This window comes from Pseudopipra pipra, chromosome 1 (assembly GCF_036250125.1).
Source record: "Pseudopipra pipra isolate bDixPip1 chromosome 1, bDixPip1.hap1, whole genome shotgun sequence".
NCBI lineage: Eukaryota > Metazoa > Chordata > Aves > Passeriformes > Pipridae > Pseudopipra > Pseudopipra pipra.
In genome coordinates this window covers 93,712,591-93,737,012 of record NC_087549.1, presented here as the reverse complement: position 1 = coordinate 93,737,012, position 24,422 = coordinate 93,712,591, and the positions used below count along the sequence as shown (strand labels likewise).

The 24,422-nt window shown below is 39.5% G+C and overlaps 1 long non-coding RNA gene across 1 annotated transcript in view; it reads right to left on the bottom strand.

The window, feature by feature from the left end:
• The window catches only part of LOC135419449 (uncharacterized), a 264,674-nt gene that overhangs the window by 184,435 nt on the left and 55,817 nt on the right, over positions 1-24,422 (bottom strand). The gene's annotated exons all lie outside the window — the stretch shown is intronic.

Below are 24,422 nucleotides of genomic sequence, written 5' to 3'. Positions count from 1 at the left end.
GCACAGCACTGTAAACTTCATGGATAAAACACGGTTTCTAGGGCACAGGAAAGGTCCTCCTTCATAAAAGAATGCCAATGGGTCTGTTTTTATGAAGGACACCGTACTTTATGGTGAATTACATCTATATCACATATTTTCTCCCTTATACACATAATAAAATTATCTTCATCAGATCTAAGGAGCAAGATAGGAACATTCTGGTTTCTGCTTCTTAGCACAGTTGCTACTCATGGACAGTCCAGCTGCCTACTCCAGTAAATAAGGCCTAGCAAAGTATCACTCAGGATATGGCTATAACTGTGTTTCACTACACCTCATTTATTATACGACAAAGTTTACTAAATCTATGCGCAGATACTTATCTTGTCATCTACAAAATTTTAAGTGTTTTATCTAACATTCAGTTTTCTTATTTGTGTCTTTTCACACCACCAATTTTACACAGCTGTAAAAAAGTCTACAGAACCTTGCCACCTATTACATAGAAGAGGCTTTAATGCAGCCCTGTGTTAAGAAATAACTTAAAAAAACAGCATGAACAAGTGATATTCTTATTTCATCATGGATGAGATGTGAGACAAAGAACCCAGCTCACCTTGCCTTTTGGTAGACATGGATTTAGCAGCATTTTTCAGCAGCAGAATGCAGAACATTTAAATTGCTAATGTAAATAAGCTTTATCCAGAATGCATCTTAAAAACCTGGTGAACATTCAAGCTATTGGGAGCTGGGGGGGAAGGGAGGAGGGAGAAGACCCTAAGTTACACTTCCCTGTCCATGTTTAAATCCTGTTAATATGTACTCAACAATGAAAGACCTAACACATAAACAGAGACACCTGACAGTTGTACCATTATCTGCGGAGGCTTTGGTCTAAAATTTTCACCTTACAGCTCTAAGGTATTGAAAATCCAGTCACTATCTTTGTTTCCACGAACAGTGCTTTTAAAACTCAAGTGTCTTCCAACAGAACCTTTGCAATTTCTGCAAGGGGACCCAAGATCACTGAGGAATGTAGGAAAACCAGAAACACCTTTAAAGCACTGACTGCTTACCTTTAAAAAAAAAAATCAAATCAACTAATGAAAATTACTTGATAAAAGAGCATGCCTAATTTATTTGACTGCAATTCCTACCTTTAGAGGACAGTTGCTACTTGTGACTAATTAAAGCCACATTAAGTATTAAACAAGAGACCATCAGAAAAATTTGGCTCAAAGAGAGCTGGAGCAAGGGTATAGCGAAGAACAAAAGTTCATGTGAAATTCTATGCAGACTGTGTCTCCTAGGCCTTCCCTATGGACTAGTGATAGTCCCTACAGTCTCAGATGGTTCTCCACAAAATAATCATGAAGAGGAAAAAAAAATCAAAAACACATTCCTGAGCCTGCAAGCAAGAAAACTGGAGAGAAACAAAAGAAGTGAGTCAACAGCCAAAGTAGAGTGTGATTCTCATCTGGTCAAGAATGAAAACCATTGTTGAAACACACAACTCAATGCTGTCCACAGATTTTTCTTCTCTCTGAAAAAAAAAGTAACCTTTTGATGAAAGAAAGACTGAGGAATACTTTTATAAGTTATATTTCTTTGAAAATACATAGTAGGCACAAAAAAAAGTCTCAAAGGGGCAAAATGTTTAAAATAAAAATAAGGAACACAAAAGCACATGAAAGAACCCAAAATGCTTTCCAGTTTGTGGTGCTAAGTGTGTGCTTAAGCAGAACCATGGACCATTTTCGGGGAAACCTGTTCATGCATCATACTTCAGGCCTCGGCTTCAGCATCAGGAGCTCCTAGCAGGCGACTCAGATGGGCACTGTGGCATTTTCTAGACAGGGGTTCATGAGGGTCACCAACCTACCAACCAGGACTCACCACCTCCAAAGACCAAATGAAGCAAAAGACAAAGCTATTATCGAGCTTTAACCTTTAAAATTAGACAACTTTTTTCTGTTTGATTTCTTAAACCAAGCAGGACAGTCACATTAGTCAATTTTGATTACTTGATTTCCTTCCCAAGGAAATGGACAAGTATTGTTTTGTTTGCTTTGACTGCTTCCTGAGGCTGGCAGTCCTAGAATTTTAGGGGAAGAGTCAAGATTACTATGATTAAAATCCTTCTATCCTCTCCTTGCATCTCCACTTGCGACAGGAGAGCCCTCAAGGATTATTGCCTGAGCAGTGGCTTGGCCCTTCACATCACTTGCTCCAGTGAAAAGCAGCTGTACCACAGTCACCAATACCCAACAGAGATACTGCTGGGTGAGGAAGCCCCCTGCCAACAGCCCCTCTACCCTCCCCCAATCCTGAGCAGAGGTGTGGCTTGGAGATAAAACAATGAGGTCTATTATCTCCAGCTGAAGAGAGTCACCCTGGAAATCCTCCCTTTCTGCCAGGAATCATTAAAAGTAGTTTGTGTTGGCTGTGGAAAATATTCTCGCTCTTCTGAAGAAATGAGGTGCATTATCTGGGCATTGCTAGCTACCAGGTTCAGTCCCAGCATCACTGACTACACAATGCCTCTTCTTCCTTCACACCAAGCAAAGTTTTGAGTGAAATGCACCAGAAAATATTGTTTCCTTCATAAATGCCATCACTGTCTCCTAAAAGAACTAGACTAGGAATTATTTTACAAGTAAAAGATCATTTGTAGTCCAGGGACTAAAGCACTACCATGAATTAGGTCAATCCCATCATTTGTTACTGCTCTAAAAGTACAGTAACAGCAGGAAGAGGGGGTCAGGGTGGAATAATCATTTGTTAACAATTTTAATAGTAAAGCTTTATTGGTTTTCCCTATGGATTCTCATAGTTATTATAGTGAAATTAAGTGTTTTTCCTCCAAGTGAACTCTTGTTAATCCTTTTATTTAGGTTCAGAGCTACAGTACATGACCCTGCAAGAACATTCATCTACAGTCACAGCTGGAGCTGCAGACTCACTGGCTTGAAGGAATTAATTTCTTTGCAAGGTGGAAGCAACTGAAAAGCCAAAGGCTTATCTACAGGAAAATCTGAATTTCACCAACTCGTACAAAGAACAGGACAAAGCAAAAATGTATAATCAGACACCTCATCAAAAAGCAGATGTGGAAAAACTCTGGCACATTAGAGAAATACAGTCTGGGGGGAAATATTCTAATGGTTTGTCATACCACATAACAAGCTTTAGGTCTTAAAAATAAAATACGAATTTTAAAAGCAGATTAAATTTGACTGCAATGAACTGCCACCAAGAGATTCACAGTGCTCAACCCAAGCCACCCAGGCTTTCTATTATCTCATACCTTTGACAGTAGCTTACTCATTTGCAAGACTCATCTGAAGCCAGTCATAATATTACAAAGTGAAAAGCCTGTTCTTGCTTCACCTTGGTTGTCAGCTTCTCAGTCCATTTTCTCCCTTGTATATAAATAACATTAAAAATGTACAAATACTAGAAAGTCAGACTCTTTCACTGGACATAATGGAAAAGCGTGCTACCAACAAAAATATTACAAAGCAGAACCATGGCCATCAGGTCACTGAGTGTTGATATTGAAACAGCTCATGACTGTTTCAAAAAGCATGAGTGCCAACCTGCACCTGGAAGTTAAAATATGGATCTTCCGCTTTTGAAGGTTTTCAAGAAAGCACTTCAAAAGCAGTTTTTAAGAGTTTAATAGTTTATTTTTCTCAATATTAAAAAAAAAAAAAAAAAAAGGAAAAGAAAATTTATAATGCAGTGTTCAGATTCACAGAATATGCTGAGTTGAAAGCGACCCACAAGGACCATCAAGTCCAACTCTGGCCCTGCACAGGACCATCTCCAAGAGTCACACCGTGTAGAGTATCATCCTAACACTTCCTGAACTCTGGCAGGTTTAGTGCTGTGACCACTTCCCAGGGGAGAGAGCCTGTTCCAGTGCCCAACCACCCTCTGGGTGAAGAACCATTTTCTAATATCCAACCTAAACCTCCCCTGACACAATTTCAGGCCATTCCCTGGGGTCAGCACTTCTTACAACAAGCCTGAGAGAAGCATTCACTAGATGCATCACATTGCTGTTTTATACAGAATGCGTTGATACATTATTAACGAGATCACGCATACGTACAGTTGGCACCTTTCTAATGATACGAAAGTTTGACCCATTATACTGATCAGAAATATTTGTATAACCACAAACATTCACAGCAATTTATTTGGAGCACATTGCACTGAAATGTTTACTCGTGCTTTTTAAAGCTAAGCATCCCTCACACTTTTGAGACCTCAATAATTTTTCAAATCATTGCTTTCTTAATCAAGGAATAAAGAGACATAAAAGCTCCACTAAATGAAAATAATTTAGAATAATTTAGAAAAGCCAGAGTACTTTTAATTGTTGCCCACATTTTAATTTAAGTATTCAGCTTCATTACATTTTCGAGACATTTCCAGAACATTCCATATGAAAAAACATTACAGTCACACTGAAATTCTTAACAAGGCTTTATCTGAAACAGCATCAACAGCTCTTTACTAGAATTGTTAAATAAGTAGCAACTGTCAATTAAAAAAAAGAAAGCCAAATAAATTTCAACTAATTTCATTTATATATAGGATTTTTGTCCATATGAAGTGAAAATATATTTAATTAAATCATACCAATAATGGAGCATTCTCACTACACATTTATTTTATCCTACTAGTCCATTTAACATAGCTGCCCTTCAGAGTGTATTCTCAAAGATACGTAACTTAGATGATTCAGGTCAAACTTCATTGTTTAAAATTATCACATTGGCACAGGGTATCCACTAAGGAATCCACATGCAGGAAAGGGCAAGTGCTGTTCAGCCTTTGGAGGTTTCCCTGATGGTATCTCTTTGGATGAGAGGACAAGACTTCAGCAGGAAAAGCCAAAGGGAGCACAGAGTTCCCCCACAGTAGTGCTGGAGAGGGGGCTGGAGCTGCCAAAGTTACTCAGATCCTTCCTCCCACTTCACAATAAGGTTTAAGACTACTTGGTAAACAGCTTTTCCCTTAAAAGTTATCTATCAATATAAATTCATATTACACTAACATTTTTATGTATATTGCAATCATTAATTGATAAAGAATGATGCAGTAATTGTGTTCTGATGTTGTTCCTCTTCTTAATAGTGCTAATTCCCAGAAGGAACAAATTCCCTAAGCAAGAGCCACCAGGTTACACAGATTATAGTGGCCTTTGAAGATGAGCTCTGCTGACAGCACTCACAAGTTAATAAGGATGAGAGCAATGAAACCAGAACTTCACACAGAAATGTTAAGGATCTCCAGCAGTAACCTGGCTGACCTAATGGCATCACATTGCCAAAGAGTCAGAAAACTCAATCTTTGTTTCTTTCCAAAGTACCAAAATAACAGTCTTCAAATTAAAAGCTGACTTAATTCACTTAAAAAAGTCATCATGAGCTATAATGGCACAACCTCCCCATCCTTTTTAATTTTGTTCTTTTCATTTTCATTATCCCAGGTGGTTTCCAGGAAGTCCCTTGCAAACCAGTCACTATTATGAAGATGGCCTATTTTAATCACAGTCCCTTGACAAGAACAGCTAATTATCTAACTTTTCTGTTTGAACTACCAGATGGCTTTAATGCTATACTTAACTTGCTCTTAGTTTTCAGCAACTAGTGATACTGGCATATTAGAAAATGTCTGGGATGACACAGAACAGAAATAATACCAGTACCATCACCAGTACCTCAACCATAGGCAGAATAGAAACATACGCATCTACTGCATTCTTCCACTAATATAGTAAAGTTACTTAGGATGGCAGCCGTCTGTCACACTTTTTTTCTTATTGGACTCCCCAGAGGTGTGTCAGTAGGTTTTTGTTGTTATGTTGTTTGGTTTTTTGTCTTTAAACAACAGTAACATCCATTTCAAGAAAAACACAGGGAAACTCCCCTGTGCTGTTCCCACCAATCCCTTTTACACTTTCACAGTTGTCCTCCTCCTGAGACCCCAGTATTGGCTGCACCTACTCACCTGAGACAGCAAGAAGCATGCCCACACTGCATGCCATGGTCCAGCACACCTCCATAATGAGTATTCAGAAAAGCATCTAAGCACTGTGTCTCATGGGACTACACAAACATTCAAGTTTGGGGGATGGTACTCCAAAACTGTCATCACTGACAGCACAGTTAACAAGTTTAGCTTTCATGTGCTTGCCAGGAAATGTACCAAAGCAGTTCGAATTCAGCTAGGTTCCAAACCCATGAGTTTAGATGAGATTTTAGAGTATCCATTTCCACAATATGGTGCACTGCAGACACAAAAGGAGGGGGAGGGGGGGAGGGAGGAATCTGGCCTCAGTGCACTGAGGCAGCATTTACCCCTGGTATACACCAGGAAAATACAGCTGCATTTGACTAAAGACAGTGGAAATCAACCAAAAACAAGCCAAGGCCTAAGATCAGCCAAGTGAAGGAGTTTTGTGCACAGACATCAGACACTACTTCAGGAGGGCAAAACCCACTGGATATTAACCATAGCAAACATATCCCTTATGAGTCATGCTCATAAAAAATACAGGAAATTTCCTCTTATGTCTTTCTCACTATAATTAAAATACAGAGCTTATTACACACACGTATTCTACACTGCCAAAAATCTTTTTTCCCAAAATACAGCAGCAATGCAAACATTCACTTGATTTTCTTCCTATTGGTTACAATTCCCATAAATAACAGTAAACACTCCATGATGTTGCCACATTCACTACAAAATAATTGAGGAACCCAGCCTGGAGAATGACTCTGACAACACAGATGTTTTAACATCTTAAAAAAAAAAAATAGAAATGAAGTCTATTATCTTGATACAAAAACAAATGAAAAAGCATAGATAGGGAAGAAAATATTGTATTCAAGTTTCTAAAAGGCTGGCACAAGAAACGATAAATAAGATGCCAAATAGTATGTTTTGTTGGGGTTTTTTTGTCTCTGTATCTTTAGACAGGAACCTACTTCTAACCACCTTCTCTGAAAGGTTGAGGATGTATTTCTAGACCAAAAAGAATACCTTCATAATCAGAAATCCAACTTTTAGTCACAGTAACTCTAAGAAATTATGTATACTTAATTAAATTATACTGGTAGTAAATTCAGAAGGGAGAATCATTGGGTTTTTAAAAGACAGTATTCTAATCCCTAATAAAATCAGGTACCTCAGTGAACTAGCAAAAACTATTACCATAGTTTATACTTCAGCAAACACCATCAGGTAAGTGTTCCTGGGTACCATCACAGCCACATAAGGATGCCTAAGTATAAACAATAATCAGAGTTTTCTCAGTTTTACAGCACTGACTCTCAGGCAAGGTAACAGGAAAGAAAGAGTGTCTGAATACCTGCTACTCCAGAGACAAAACTGATTTTTGCTGGTGTAATGGTTGTCACAGCTTCCATTTGTAAAGCTTCTCATCTCTGAATTCATTGTTATAAGGATGCTCACTGAATTAATGGAACACCTTTAGACTGACAAACCTGGGAAAGTTTTCAGGTTTGGATTCCAAAACTGTTTTAATCTTCCCATCCCTTAGTGGAAATTATATCAGGTTTCATTTTCTGCCACTATAGTCAGACTGAAGTCAGTTCTTGGAATGAGTACACCAAGAGAAACCCAAAGCAAATAAAGGATCCCCCCATCACTTTAATATTTGCTCGAAGGTATTTATGAGGGATTTAGACAAGCAAACCTTCCCAAATGGAACTATAATTTACATCCACAGAATCTGTACCATTAATCTTGCAACAATCACACTGTAGTATCTATTTTAAAAGTTTTTGGAACTGACTTAAGAGTCAGTGCTGAGCATAAGAGGTCTTGGGAAGCTGACTTGAGCAGGACTCATAACGACAATCTCTAGTTATATTTCACAGAGACCCAGATCCTCCTGAAATGGAAAACAGGGATAAGTATTGCCAAGAAAACTAAGTTTGCTCAATTTTTCCCACGTAGTAAGTTCAATGCTCAGTTAACCAGCTTGGGTTCTGACCAGTTTGCAACACTGCAGTGTCTGCTGCTACTCCTCAGTTTCAGTTTCGTTAAATCAGTGGGTGACTACATATTATGACTTTAAATGAAAATGTCCTGGATTGGTCAGCTTCTGTCATGTAGTCATTTGGCCAACTAGCAGCAGCATGGGAGAGATCTCAGCTGCCTACCCTGTCCTGGCTGCCCAGGTAGATTTAGCCAAATCAGTTTTAGGCTATATCCTGTTACTGAGCTCAGCTGCACATCATCTCCTCCCCTAGAGGAGCTCCTAGCTGTGTCCAGCCCTCTCTTTTCCATACACCTTGGTTCCCACAGACCCAGATGGAGCTTGAAAACACTCAAATAGTGTTGGGGCATTGGGGTGCTCTGCAGAATGCCCCCAATGGCAAACTGATATATTGCTTGGATGTTCAGGAACTGAAACGAACAGCTACTTCACCACAAAAGTGATGTAAGGCTTAACCTATTAATGAACATAAATAACAAAACCAATAATTCCTACATAGGCAAATATTGACTAAGGCTAACAATTTCAAAGAAGCAAATTGAGTACATTGAATCCTCCCAGTCATTCCTCTGTGGGATTTCAGTTCCATGGTGACTTTCTTTCAAAGCCTTGATTATCTCACAGCATCTCCTCATGCATATGTATGGTGCCTGTGTCCATTCTACAATCTAAATCACTTCCTGTGTGCAACTTCCTTAAGAGAAGCCTCCTAAAAGAAAAGTGAGGGGGTGGAGGGGTAGGAACCTTGGGGGAAAAAATTTACAGCTAGGAAACACAGGAAAAAATCATTTTTCTTGACCAAGATATTTAAAACATAACAGATAACACCACTGGCAGCATATATAAGCAACTGCATATTAATACTGAGCATTTCCTTCCTTTCTTTCCAAAAGGAGTCAATTGACTGAATAGGACCAGAAATAATTTCTTCCTTTTATTTTCATCCATCCTTAGCACATATGTGTGCACAATTATTTAAGTGTCAACGGTCTGACATGGTATATAAAGACCTGTGTTCATGCAGACATCCATAATATCATGTTAGAATTCTGATTTACAGCTGTATCTTAACACCATCTAATAAAGTGACTAACATTAGTGATATACAACGAAATCACAAGGCCTCCAGATACAGACCAGCCTGGGCAAGCCACATGAGTGAGTTATCTTTAGTACTGGAAGGAACTGATGAGGTAATTCCTTCAGTAACTTAGCAAAAAAAAAAAAAAATCAACCCAAACTTTAAATCCTAGCTCACACTTTATCCCACATAGCAGCAGGAGGGTTTTGCTAATTGCAATCTGCAGAACATATGGACTGGAATACATCCCATCATCCAGCACCTCAAAACTATACACATTAAGTCTCTAAGCTTTAGCACACTGCTTACAATTTGCCTTATGAATATATCACTGTATTTTATATTACTAAGGCACACACGTAAAGAAAAAAGAAGAAGCTTTATTGACTGCAACTAACACAAACGTCAAAGACATATATAGTGCAAAGAAACCCGTGAGTACACTGCCTTTCCACTGAGGCTAAGCAAGGACAGTGGCTTTACGACCTCCTTTTTATATAAAACAGATTTAATTTTTTTTTTCTCCCTTCCCATTTCCTGACTGCATCCTTGTGTAAGGAAGCCTGTGAGCCTTTGAAGCCTCCACCCAAAACAAACATGAATCTTTGTAACTTTTGTAATCTTCTGCTTTTTGGCCACCCAGTGAGAATCTAGCAAGACTCCTTGTTTGAAGGCCACCACAGAATAATACTAGCAAGGGGAAAAGAAAAAGAAGATGAGGTCCAAATATAATCATTACATAATATTTTTTCTAATGAAATGCAAAGCTGCTTTAATCTAAACAATATGTTAAGATCTTTATTAATCAACTTCAAATAAAGGACAATATTCATCAATTTAGCAGAGTGGAACCATAATAAGCAGAAAATCTTTTTAGTGTTTAGATAAGAATTCTAAAAATTGCACATCTCTCAGATAAACAGGCACTATTAATCCTAAATTTTGACACCTCTCCTAAATAGGCATTGCCTGGGAACATATCAACCTGTGACTGACACGGTTGCTTCTAAGAACAATCAAGTTGTGCTACCGACAGCATGTGCTGCACAGGACTAGGGTGTTGAAACCCCTGAGAAGCAGGACCAAGCATCAAGGAGAAACTGCCTCAAGTTTCTAGAATCCCAGAAGAAGCATGTTTTGGGAAGATTCTCTCACCCCAGTCACCATCCCCAGTGCAAATGGAACAGTATAGCAAGTGCCATTTGTACAGGTGACAATTCACCGCCAGAAAGATACTTCCTTTCATCCTGAAATAGGTTATGCCTCCCCACAACTCTAAGTGTCTTCACTCTAAATCAGGTATGGATTTAGCAGTACAGCTAAAAAGATATGAGCTGTCCCCTTATCATGATCCAATACTGTATTTAGCTTTTTTTTATTTCACACAGGCATGGTAAACAACTTCACAGCCCCTCTTTATCTCTCTTCCATCCACATTTCTGTTTAAACAGAAGAAAAATTATACTTTCAAGATTTTCCTTATCAGAAAAAAAATGTAACTTCTAGTTATTTCAAATTCTCCCATGTAGTTTGTCCCATTTATATTTATCATCTATATTTATATATAAATTATATTTATATTTATCATTCCACAGCTGCATTTCAAAATGATTTTTAAAAGAATGCTCAGAAGTACACTGCTATGATGATATAACAGCAGTTAAATATTAATTATAATCATTAATTACAAAGGAAGAGATACTGAGATAATGCTTATGGTGAAACATTCTCATAAAAGAAAGAGGAAGAAGAAGTAATCAAGACATACAGACACATCCATTTCATATTGGCAGCTTCGTTTTTCCCTTACATTCATATGAAAGTTGCAAAGCACATTAATTCCATTACCCTCAAAAAAAAAAAAAAGAGAGAGAGAACAAAAACACATTGATACATGGAAACTCTATAACTCTGTGGTCCATCTATAGCACTCCTTTCCAGTTCACAAACCATCAATATAATACAGGAAAGATTAGGAAAAAAATTGCACTGCATAAGAATTCTAAGACTTCTGAGAAAATTAAAGGATATGTCTTGAGGAAAAAAACACCTAGATTGAGGCCTTTTAAAAACATTCTCCTTTTTTATGCCTTCTGATTTGACTGCACCTCTTCACAACATGAAATCCTTTGATCTCCATTTATTTACTGCAGCACCTGCATCCCAGGGCTAGGTTCTCTTTGTTTGTGATTTTAGAAAAAGATACTAGAGATATACACATGTATATCTATATAAGTGTCCATATAGTCTCTTAAGGTCCAGAAAACCAAGGTTCTTGAATAGAGGAGGACAAATTGGCTGCTAGACATACCATTTCTGCAACGAAACAGAACAATATGCACATATAATATAGATCACACCAAAAGTGAGACAAAGTAGTGATGTGAAATAGCTGTACAGAAATGAATGCTGTAGACAAAGAACGTATTTTGCAAATGAAGGCAACAAATATTTGATCCATAGTGACAATCCTATGCTATTTCTTTAAAGTGCAAGAAGACTTTTATGATATATTAAATATATCATAGCTTACATGTTATTATATGGAAGAAGGTTCTGGATGTTAAATGAGCCAAAGGCAGGGAATTGCCTATAGGTATACTGCAATGCCCTGACCCAAAAAGCCAGTAATGTCAGGACCCAGATTCTTTGAATCTACTGATACCAGGCAAGCAGACATCGGCAAAATAAATCCACTCAAACATGCAAGCTCAAAATACCATCTAGAAGAACAGTTCCCAGTGGGGTGTATCTGGGTTTGCAACAAGGCAAAATGGTACAGTATTTTATATCCTCAGCTACCATCACTCAGTGATACAGGTCACCTGACAGAACTTATTCACATGCTTAACAATAATATTCAAAGACTTGTTAGAAAACAAAGTCTTGCCAACATCTTAAGCATAAACATATCTTGAACTATATTTCATGATGCTTAGGGGTTTTTTGACAATGAATTAATTTTTTTTAAGCAGGTCATTATAACATACAGCAAGTACCACACTTTGTGAGCAGACATGGTACTAGGGAAACACTACTGTCATCGTTTTTCCCTTATGTCTGTCACCACCATTCTTCTGGAACCAGGCATTGCTCTCCCTTTAAGACAGTGCTCCTCACAGCTCCCTAGTTAGCATATGGAAAAAGAAAAACTTTCCTAAAGGAAATATCTTGAACACATGTTAACTGCTGAGAATTTAAGGAAGACATACAGCAGAATTAACAGTTTTATTAAAACCAGAAAATACAGAATATGCACACAGCAAGGAAAGAATTTCCATTTTTTCAAATTCTATACAAAGAATGAGAGATTCAGTGTGACCCACTTTACTGCTGCCTCATCTTCCCTTCATCACAAGAACAGTTCAAGTGAAAATAATCCCTCCTCACTCACTACACGTTCTCTGTAAAGCAGTACATCAGCTGAACAACACACATCATCTCAATTAAGATATTTAATGTTTTTCTTTCAAACTGAATCTTTTTTCTGCTAGACTTATATGGTGCTAGATACTAGTTGCATAGAAAATTCTAATACAGACACATATATGCGTTTATGTACACACACACCATGAATAAAAAAGGCCCTCTGTGCAATTTTTGCTATTTGAAAGAATTCCTTCCCTTGCCAGGAACTGGAACATAAAATAATCCTCCTCCCCTGAAAATTTCTTTTTATTGGGATATTTGTTTCAAATTCATCTAAAAAACCTAAATCAGCCAACAAATCTAAAATAGCTAAACTACCTCTTACAAATGCAACCTGGCTATGGTCAAACATTTGTTATTTTTATTTGCAGAAGATCAAAATTACTTTTGGAGTAAAGTCCTTTTCAAAGGCCCTTGGTGCAAGTTCAATTTATGAAAACTCATCACTGACAACATTAATATATTGCTTTCTGTGAGATCCAGTTCTGCATTCCCCATAGAAAGTACATTAACCTCTTAAACAAGCAATCCACACAGGCTTGCTTCCAGCTGCTTGTAAGCAGATGAAACTGAAAATACTTCAAACCTGGAGGTTGGAACCAGCTGCTGTCTTTTAAAAAAGCATTTGTTTCATCTCAACATCCTTGTCGATAAGATAAAAATAAATATTCTCACAATTTGAAAACTCTTCTCCTGAGTCACAGAAAAAGAATTAACTTTTTATTTGCAAGAAAGCATTCTCCAATCTTAAGAGACTAGAATAGTAATAAGAAATTCATAAGACATCAAAAAAATTAATATGGATTAAATGTGCAGCTCAAAAAAAAAATTTCTTTGGTATTTTCAAAAACCTTCTTGAAATAGGAGTTGGCCAGAACTTGATTTTTCGGTTGTTTAAGACTGTGATTTTGAAAGGAAAAAAAGAAATAAAGAAAGAAAATACCAAACCACAAACTGTCATACTTGAGATTCGCAAAATAGTGAATTTTTCATAAGGTAAAACCATCCATCTTCTGTACCTCCATGCACACATTCCATATATGGAATATTCCATGCATTTTGACCACCAGAAATGTTAATTTCTACACCAGAAGTTACCTAGCTAAAAATCCTAGGAGAGTAGGAGCGAGTATTAATCCAACACCAACATACATAAATCATCATGTATTTAAAAAAAAAAAAAACTACAGGGAAAGAAGTGGCAATGACTCCTTCTAAAAGAGCTACCAGGAACCACTTCTCCAGAGCTCTGATGTCCTTGGGAATTCTTCCTCCCACTGACAAATAAGTAGCAGGGCTGTATTAGACAGCACTTACTTACTTGGGGCAAGTGGTGGGGACGGGGGAAAGGAAAAAAAAAGCATTCAGTGTGGTTTTAGCTGCTTTTTGCATGATTTGATCTCTGGCAAGAAGCCTAAGAGCAGCTGCCACAGTGTGTCAGCTCCCTGCAGACCTGAAGTGATCTATGGGATCGTGGTTTGGGAATCTTCAGACCAGGTCATTGGGAAAAGCCATTAATAACAGAGTTACAAACCCCAGTCACAACGATGGCATATAGCTTTAAGCAAAAACATCCTTTCTAATTAAAGCTGTGTTTGCACTCCTGTTAAACACCGACATTTAATAAGTCTCACACAAGAGGGTCCTAAAGAAAAACACTCACTAAATATTTATTTTGATTTAAACACAGTGTGACTCAGTTTTGTGTAGGTCTCATAACCTCCAACTGGAATTCCCCGCTGTCAGCTGGGTCAGGGATTGGCGATGGAAACGGCTGAGCTCCGCGGAGTGTCCCACGGCAGAGGCAGCCCAGCGCCTCTCCTTCCCACATCAACTCCCCGTGAGAACAGCTTGGGCTGGCCTGGCTTTACGCTCGCTCATGCTCAAATCCACATGAAATCACCCCTGAAAAAGCTGCTGGGTACCAGGGGAGGCATTTCGCCTCTCCCCCCAGCCCCTAGGCAGGCGGCTCTGCCCTCTCTGTATTCTTCACAGCACAGTGACACGCCGCAAGTATGAAACCTTCTAGATTAATAATGAGAACAGGGCAATGATCTCCCTGGACTGAATCCATTTTATGTGAACTATGAGAACTTGGATTTATTTCAGTATTGGAAAGGAATGAAATGCAAGGAGTAAGAGGAGGTTTTCCACATAGGCATTCTACATTCTCCAAGGAAAGAAAGGAGACAAAACCCACACACATTTCTGGTGCATGTCGTGGGCCAAATTTCTAAACTCAACCTTTTTTCATTTCCAACTTTGTGCACTTAATACTACTGCCATTACTGATTTCACATAGTACTTTTATTGTGCTCTTTTATTATGCTTAGATAAACCTATATGATTGGCACAGATCAAACATCTTTACCAAGGAAATGTGCACTCAGGTTTGAATGCATACACAGTGATAAAAAAATGGACATTGGGAAAAAGTTGGCACAGTTTTTGGGCACATTTTATTTACAAGCCACTATGTCCCAGATGCAAGCCACATGCATCCTATTTCCAGTACTGTCAGTGTATTAAGCTTAGCCCTAAAATTACTAGGTTAAAAAAATACGTGATATTTACTTTCCTAAAAAATAATGTACTTATTTAAGGCATGGATAACCTTTGCACACATGAGAAAGAGGGAGGTACTCACTAAGAAAGCACAGAAACTATTCCATAGGACCCATCTTCTATGATACTGTTTCTCTTCTCTTTTTGCTCTGACATTTCAGCCTAGGAATTGCCAAGAATATTTCCTCAGACAGGCTATCAGCTTTGAATGAAAAAGCCTGATGGAAACTGTTTGGAAGATCCCTATAATGTACCAAAAGGCCATATACCAGGAGCACAGAGATCTAGGCTTACATGTAGACTATTTTAATACTGACTTCAGGCCTCCTTCAACTAGTAAGTGGATACATACAAATTAGAAATGTAAAGAATGTCATTGAAAAATGACAACTTTTATATGGACAAATTCTATCTTTTTCCCTTTCTGACACTACAATATATTGCTTCTTTTGCCTTGTTTGATAAATGTTGTCCAAAAAAGTGTCTGAGAGCTTTTTCCTTCCTGTTATTCACAGATCCACAGAATGCTGAGTTGGAAAAGACCCACAAGGATCATCAAGTCCAACCCTTAGCCCTGCACAGGACCAACCATCTCCAAGAGTTACACCATGTGCCTGAGAGTATCATCCAAACGCTTCTTGAGCCCTGTCAGGCTCTGTCAGGCTCAGTGCTGTGACCACTTCCCTGGAGAGCCTGTTCCAGTGCCCAACTACTCTGGGAGAAAAACCTCTTTCTAATATCCAACTTAAACCTCCCCTGACACAACTTCAGGCCATTCCCTTGGGTCCTGTCACTGGTCACCACAGAGAAGAGATCAGTGCCTGCCCCTCCTCTTCCGCATGAGGAAACTGTAGACTGCAATGAGGTCTCCCTTCAGTCTCGTCTTCTCCAGGCTGAACAGACCAAGTGACCTTAGCCATTCGTCATACAGCTTCTCCTCAAGGTCCTTCACCATCTTCGTTGTCCTCTTTTGGATGCTCTCTGAGAGTTTAATATCTTTTTTATACTGCAGTGCCTAAAACTGCACACAATATTCAAGGTGAGGCCACACCACTGCAGAGCAGAGTGGGACAATCTGGCTGGTGATGCTTTGTGTGATGCCCACCAGGACACGGTTGGCCCTCCTGGCTGCCAGGGCACTGCTGACTCATATTCAACTTGACATTGACCAGCAACTCCAGGTCCCTTTCCATGGCACTGCTTTCCAGCATCTCATTCCCCAATCTGTACAAACATCCACAGTTGCCCCATCTCAGAGGCAGAATTCAGCACTTTCCCTTGTTGAATTTCCTATGGCTATGGATTGCCCAGTCCTCTGATTTGTCAAGGTCTCTCTGCAGGGCCTCCCTTGCCTTCGAGAGAGTCAACAGCTCCTCCGAGTTTTGTGTCATCTGCAAACTTGCTTAGTATCCCTTCCAGACCTGCATCAGTCATTTATGAAGATGTTGAAGAGCACGGGGCCCAAGACAGAGCCCTGTGGAACCCCACTTGTGACAGGTCACCAGTCTGATGTTACCTCATTCATTGTTGATGAGACTATTTTCATAAGCAAAAAAAGACCTATAAAGCTATTCTAGCCATCACTTTGATGAAAAGCAAATACTAGATAGAAAAGCCAACTGTCAAAAATTACTGCATATGTCAATTTAGTGAGAATGATCAAATAGACAAAAGTAAATGCAATGGAGACTTCAGGATCTCAGAATGGCAAGTTTTGAGAAACCAAGGAAATTACGGAGGTTGTTCTCAAACACTTTAGCTCAAACATAGAAATATCTCATTTGAAAAAGACAAACGTTATTCACACTTCTATTCCAAGCAGGAGGGAAAAAAAATGGTAAGGAAAGATTGGAAGCCTGCCCAGATGAATAAACACTTCAAACAGGATACTGAGAGGAAGTCCAGACTCTACAAAGAATGAAAAGATTAATTGGGAGGAAGACAATGTCTCAGGGCTACGAAGTGTTGAAACTCTAAAGGAGGACAGAAGCTCAGCCAAAGGGAACTCAGCACAGGCAACCAAAAATGAGTTTGCCACACGTACAAGTATGACTTGTGGAATTTCACTGTGGCTGCCAACTGACTCGAGAGTACTGGCAGCCAGGCATAGGGGCAGCATGACTGGGTGGGAGAGATTCCCTCCCCAGCTGCTCCTAGCCCAGAATAATTTAGATTTAGCCTACTACTTCAACCAAAGCAATTACTCTAGATGTACCTTTTCTCATTGGGTAAAGAGAAAGGGAAGTCCAGTTGCACTGGACTGAAGTGTCTCACACGGTGCTAAGTGGTGAAGCAGACTGAACTGCTATAAATGATACAGACAGGTAATTTTAGAAAAAGAGAGGAGAGGTGAAAGGCAACCACTGCCTCGCCATTTCTGTCATCACACAAACGACACGGGCCAAGGCAGTCAAGCTGAAAGCCTCAACAGGTTGCAGGCTCAGTGTGGCGACTGCAAGAGTACTTCTGATGCTCACAGTGGGCTCTGGCTACTCCTCTGAACAAAACAATCTGCTGCATCTTCTCCCACGCATTTCCTGCCAAGCATGAGGCCACAGGGCCCAGAGAAAGTTACTCTGGATATATTTTTCCATAAACATAAGTCATAACATCTCTTCTTCACAGAGCACTATGAAACAAGGGAAATAAAATGCACTACTAGCCCCTTCAGAGCAATAGCTTTTTCTGCTTTCGTCACTATTTTATTATAGTTGCAGTACCAATAATATTGCTCTGCACACTTTGCTCCCTTCATAACCAAAACATAATAGTTTGTTAGACAAAGCTGCATTTAGAAACATTTCATCCTCTACCTCTCCATCCATCCATGTACAGAAATACATTCCAGAGAAAATTTTTGCTTTACAAGGTTCTCTAAATATGTACATATATATATTAGGGGGTGGGGAGGATGATGGTGCTGTGGTGTGAATTAATGTTAGGAACAGTTACTTGTTACTAACCAAACCCTTCCTGTAATCCTTATCCAACAATAGGTTACACAGAACACAATACAAATCTAACTGCCTGCTGGTCAAAAAAAATATTCCAAAAAAATGGACTATCATTTTTGCCAAAAGAAGAGTACTTTTACCCGTCCTAGTTTGGTCAGATCAACAGGCCCCAAAATAAAGAGATATATTTGCATATTCACTATGTATGGCAACTCATACTTTTCAAGAGTTAAAATGGAAGCTGTAGCTGAACTTGAAGATCTAAGGAAATAGGAGAAATGCAATATCCTAATTGAAAACAAGAATACATCTCATTTCTTTAATGCATTTGAATGCTTTTATGTGAATCCAAAACTGACATTAAAGTCCATTGTTGCTGTGGGTGTCAATCAACTTTCCAGGTCTGTAACTTCTTAAATCACATCTCATTTTATTAATTTCAGATTGAATTTGATATTCTCAGATTTTCCTAGAATAATTTGGCAATCAGTCAATCAAAAACATTTTGAAAGGCAGTCATTTACAGAGCTTCATTCCTTCAGGGTCTAAAACTATACCTGCCATGACCAAAGGTGCACGTATACAAATTCCTGCAAAGACACATCCATGCATCAACTGAACCAATGTGACTGGTGCTCCCAGAAACTCAAAGCCTCAGACACACTCCATACCCTCCAGGCAGTGCACTTTGAAACAGGCCATGAAGGTCAATAATTTTTTACTCTCCCCAAGAAAAAAGTAAATTCAAGAACATGACATCCATATCAAAGCCATGCTACCTCCAGCTGAAATGGGCTCTGAGACACTGAAACCAAACACAACCAACTAGCGGTAAGAACAGCAGAGAAAAGGGAGAACAATTTTAAAATCTACCTTGAATGGCACTCAGAAGTAGATAGTCAAAAAAATAGAAAACAAAACAAAATAAAATAAATACTAAAAAAAACAAAAACACACCATACACACTTGTAAATAAATACCACAGTTTACAGTAGCATCACCTCCTGTGGAAATCATGGTAACCCCAGATGGAGCACATTAATCCAATATCAAATGGCAGGAGCTGACAAAAAATCAGCTCAGCCTCTTCACCTAGGAAGGGCTGGAAAGACACAGTAATATGCACTGCGTCTTTGAAGCACTTCACAAGATAATGTTCCAAGCAGTATACCTGTAGGTGGAAAACTTTGTGGTGGGGGAGGAGGAGAAAATGCACAACAATCAGAAGAAATGGGAAGAAAGTTGTCATTTCTCTACCTAATTATTTCCTATGATCCAGCCAGTATCATCTTAACCAAATGAAGTTCAGCTACCTGATTTTGATAAACTCTAGTCCTGCCAGGGATGTAAGAAAAACGAAGCATCTGCAAAAACAGCTGTTCTTGTGCTAAAAAACACAAGGACAGGTGGCAGAGAGCCCCGAACAGCCTTGGCCCTCTGCTGAGTATCATGGACAAATTACAAAGATGATTTTAACCGTTCTGGACTTTTGTACCTCAGCAAATGCTTCTTCCCTAAACAGTCAAAATTAAGGTCAGGCACAGTGGTGAAGGCGGAAGAGCTTGCTAACAGATGAGCAAAACCATATAGCTGGAACTGGAGCAGACTTTTCCATACAAGGTTCCACTTCTGGACTTCTCTTCTAGGGTTGGTGCATAACAGCATGAACTTTTTAATGTCCCAAAAAACTGCAAAGCTGATATTGATTTCTATGCATTTAACTGGAAACCTGAGGGAACGTTAATGATTTCTGGCTATTGTTGTTTCCTTCTACAATTATTAATCCGAACATCCAGAAGGGGTTATCTGTTTTATTTTCTCATCCTCTTGTACCTCCTCTAAAAGCTAGTGATGTACAACTTATCCACAAAAGGAGATTTAACAAAAAATTTAACTTTTGCAAAAAGGAGTCCTGCAGAAATATGGACAGAAGAACTAATACAGAAATTCTTTTTCAGGAGTTTTTTCAAGATTCCTTTGAATCAGATGAACACAACCCAAGTTTTTCTGCAATGAGCAGCATCCTTCTGTAGTTATGTTCTGCTCTCCCCACAATTCTACTTAATCAAAACTAAAAACCAGAAAAAATGTTGCTCTCCAAGTCTATGTATCAGCTCTGAACTAGTCCATTGGCAGTAGGATTTAGTCATGAAACTTGCATAAAATCCAACAGAGAGGTAGATTAAAAATTTCCAAAGGCTCAAGCCTATGCATTTAAATGATTGAACTAGAACTAAGAGAGATGATGATAAAGAGTCACATCTAAATAATCCTCAGATATTTCAGCCATTCTAGCAAATATTTGCTGTTTCTATAAATCTCCTCTCAGCACCTGTCAAGAGTACAGCCAGCAACATGGGGGAATAAATACATTCAGCAGGCACAGATTTCCAATAAATCCAGCGAATTTGGGAACTCACTAATTCCACTCCACAAGCTTGAAAAAAATTTACTAAAACCCTTAATCTCCCATGTGCTGATACAGCACTTCACGGCTCCAAATCACACTGAATTTCCCCCAGCTGTCAGCACTGAGCTCAGCAGGGGGGTCAGCAGGGGAGCAAGGGCAAGAGCAGGACTTACAGAGCACAACATTCACTACACTGAGACTGAAGGTTAATGTTGAAAGACAACAAGCAAGTCATAGTGGGAGGAGGAAAAGGAAGCAACACATCAAATCAGAGAAGCTCCACATTTATGGAGTCAAACTGTCTTGGATTTCCCCTCCTACCTATCCTTTTAACATGTTTTCTTTCCTGGGTTGCATCTTTCACCATGTGGGTTTTGGTTTTTTCTTTGTTTGTTTTCTCCATTATTTACTTATTTATTCTGCTGGCATCAAAACTCATGCTGAAAGATAATATATTTCTTCAGCTGAGCTCCAGCGTCAAAACTCATGCAGGGGACCTGAACTGCTATTTTAAACCAAGTCATATTCAACAAAATTCATTAAAAGGAGACACAGATAAAGCCCTATTAGTGTTTACAACCACGTTACACTAATGCTACTGCGTCTCCTGCACCTGTAAAGCCTGATATCACTTGTGTCTACAAGCCACTATACTGACACACAGCCAGAAAGCCCAAAAGGGCTGCTAAACCTTAGGAGGAAAAGAAAAAGAAAAAAAAAATTAGTAAGCTGGTCTTTGTGTAATAGCAACAAGGAAACCTGAAGGTTGCGAGATTTTTTTACTTTTCCTTATCATGGCTAGGCTTCGCGAACGAAGATTTGGGAAGGCCCTATCCACATTTGTTACAGACTTTTCCTTAACACCATGGAGAAAAAGCAATATTTTCTTTGTTGGATTGAACATGGTCATTTCTTCTCTTATTCTGAACTCCAAATCTCTATAGAATCATAGAACAGTTTAGGTTGGAAAGGACCTTTAAGATCATCAAATCCAACCATTAACCTAACAGTGTTTAGTCCACCACTAAACCATGTCCCCAAGCAACACATCTACATGGGTTTTAAACACCTCCAGGGATGGTGACTCAAATCCTTCCCTGGGCAGACTGGTCCAAATGTGACCACTCTTTCTGTGAAAAAATTTTTCTGAATATCCAATCTAAACCTCTCCTGGCCTAACTTGAGGCCATTTCCTCTTGTCCTGTCACTTGTCATTTGGGGAAGGGTCTGACCCCCTACCTTTCAGGTAGCTGTAGAGAGCGATAAGGTCTCCCTCGAGTTTCCTTTTCTCCAGGCTAAACACCCCCAGCTCCCTCAGCTGCTCCTCATCAATCTGTGTGCCAGACCCTTCTCAGCCTTGTTGCCCTTCTCTGGACATGCTCCAGCACCTCAGTGTGCTTCTTGTAGTGAGGGGCCCAAAATTAAATACAGGATTCAAAGTGCAGCCTCATCAGTGCCAAGTACAAGGAGGATGATCACTGCCCTGGTCCTGCTGGCCACACTATTTCTGATACAGGCCAGGATGCCACTGGCCTTCTTGGCCACCTGGGCACACTGCAGGCTAATGTTCAGCCAGATGCCAACCAGAACCCCCAGGTCCTTTTCTGCTGGGCCACTTTCCAGCCACTCTGCCCCCAGCCTGTAGCACTGCACGGGGATATTTTGACCCAAGTGCAGGATCCAGCACTCTGCCCTATTGAATCTCATACAACTTGGGCCATCAAGTCGATCCCTCTGCAGAACCTTCCTACCCTCCAAGATCAACATTCCGGCCCAAGTGCTTGTCTTCTTCAAACTGATTGAGGGTGCCTTCAATCCCCTCATCCAGATCATTGATAAAGATATTAAACAGGACAGATACATATTGTTATATATGATACTGAGCACTGGGGAACACCACTATGGCACAGAGCACATGCACTGACCACATCTGTCTGCAAAAATTACTGGCAAATGTTGACACACCATGCAGTAATGCCAAAAGCTGTGACTGTCTCAGGGGAATTAAAAAAAACAGTTGGTGTGGCCTGAAAATGGTCAGTCATTGCTACATGCTATGAATATAAAACAAAGGAAGTGCAGTTTTTGACCCCCGTCACTTGTGTATTTGCATCATCTCCAGTCAACCTTTTTCATTTCGCAACCATCCCACTACAAACAGCTTCTGTGTCTGTTCATCATCTCTGCCAAGCTGAGCTCATTCTCTTATCAAAGAAAAACATTTCAAGAGGGTTTAGCTGTTGGTTATTCACCTCCAGAACTCAGGAAAGCCTATGGTCAAATTCTCTCTCCCAATCATAGGTTTTCTTGAAAGCTTTGCACAAGCTTCTTAAGCCAAGGCACTGGAAAAAACACTTTTTAAACCCCCAAAGGACGAGCTCATGCACCTCAAATGAAGCTTGGCAGAATTCAAAGGCCTAATATGTGCCCCACATACCTGCCACCTACTGTGCCTGGAAACCCACAGGCACTCGTGCTTCCACCATTAATTTCCACTCAACATAGGAAGAGAAGACAGGAGGACTGATAACATGCATGGCTGCAGACCCATCGCTGTCTACTGATGGAAGGAGAAAGGCCCATTCCCTTTCTCCTCCACCCCCAAACTGGCAGCCTTGGTCCTCTCTTCTGTCCCTCACCTTCCATCCACCTAGCTCCTGCCACAGGCTCTCCCTGCTCTCCCACCACCATCTGCTCCATAAGGCACCAACTCACTGAACTAGCAGCAGAAACACTGAGCCATTTCTATTCCTAGGTTGCTTTTCCACACATTTCACACCAAAAGATGGCTAGAAGAGGGCATGAGGAGTGCCAGACAAAGGGAGCCTGTGCCCGGGAGTAGGAAGGGGCAAAATAGAATCTCATCAGTGGCAAGATGTAAAACTGTTCAACACATGCTGTACAGCCCTGGAGCTTCAAGGAAAATATGACAGCAACTTGAATTATTTTCACTAAAAGAATCCCAAAATAAAAGCAAATAAAAAAAATCAAAACCTCACACTTCTCAGAACCCTCCTTCCCCCCTAAAAAAACCCCAAACAAACAAAACCAAACAAACAAAAAATCCCCACCAAACCCAACACACACCTGAAAGAAAAACAAACACTGAAAGGAAGACATGCTAAGTGTGCTCCTTAGGCTGCTTGTGGCTCATCAGCTTCTCAATGCCACAGCCCTCCCCTCCCTTCCTGCCACTTTACTGAATAGCACCCAGGATTAACTCAGCCAGAGAAAAACACTATGGTTTATCAGGTCAGGACACTCCCTAGGAAGAAGATAACATGGTTTCCATTATCAAACTTCTTATGGCTTTTAAACCTGTGATCATTAAATGTAAAAATATATAAACTAATGTGAGGGAAGGAACAAAGCCCTTGGGACAAGTAGTTCTTCACTGCATGTCTGGCCTTAGTATAAAACTGGCACCCTAGCAGCTGTACATCCACTTCACAATCAACCACCAAGATGACCGACCCACATGTGATAGGAAACAAGTCTCATATGAAATCCTCATATTGTGTTGGGACACAGGATGTTAAAAAAGTTAAAGATGAAGGCAGGTATTGGTGTGATATTGCTCGGTGTGTTACCTGTTCCACCAGTTGCCCATTAGACAGCAAAGGCTAGAAATCAATGAACACTAGCAACCTGTTCTCAAATTTTTAAAAAACATATATAAACTCTTTTAATCTGCGAGTATATATAACCATTCTTTTAACAGTTCAGGTTTTTCATTAACAAGTCTTGTTTCATCAAGTAGTAAGAATACTGTCATTTTGACTGTGTAATTTTACTATAATGATACACACCACAACCCAAAAGAAAAAAAAAAATCACAAAACCAAGATGAAAACAGCCTATAACTGTTTGAGAATATTGTATACATTAATTACTATCCCTCAGACTGAAAGCATTCAATGTGAATTTGGCATCAGCTTTCCTAGTGCATCTCATTTA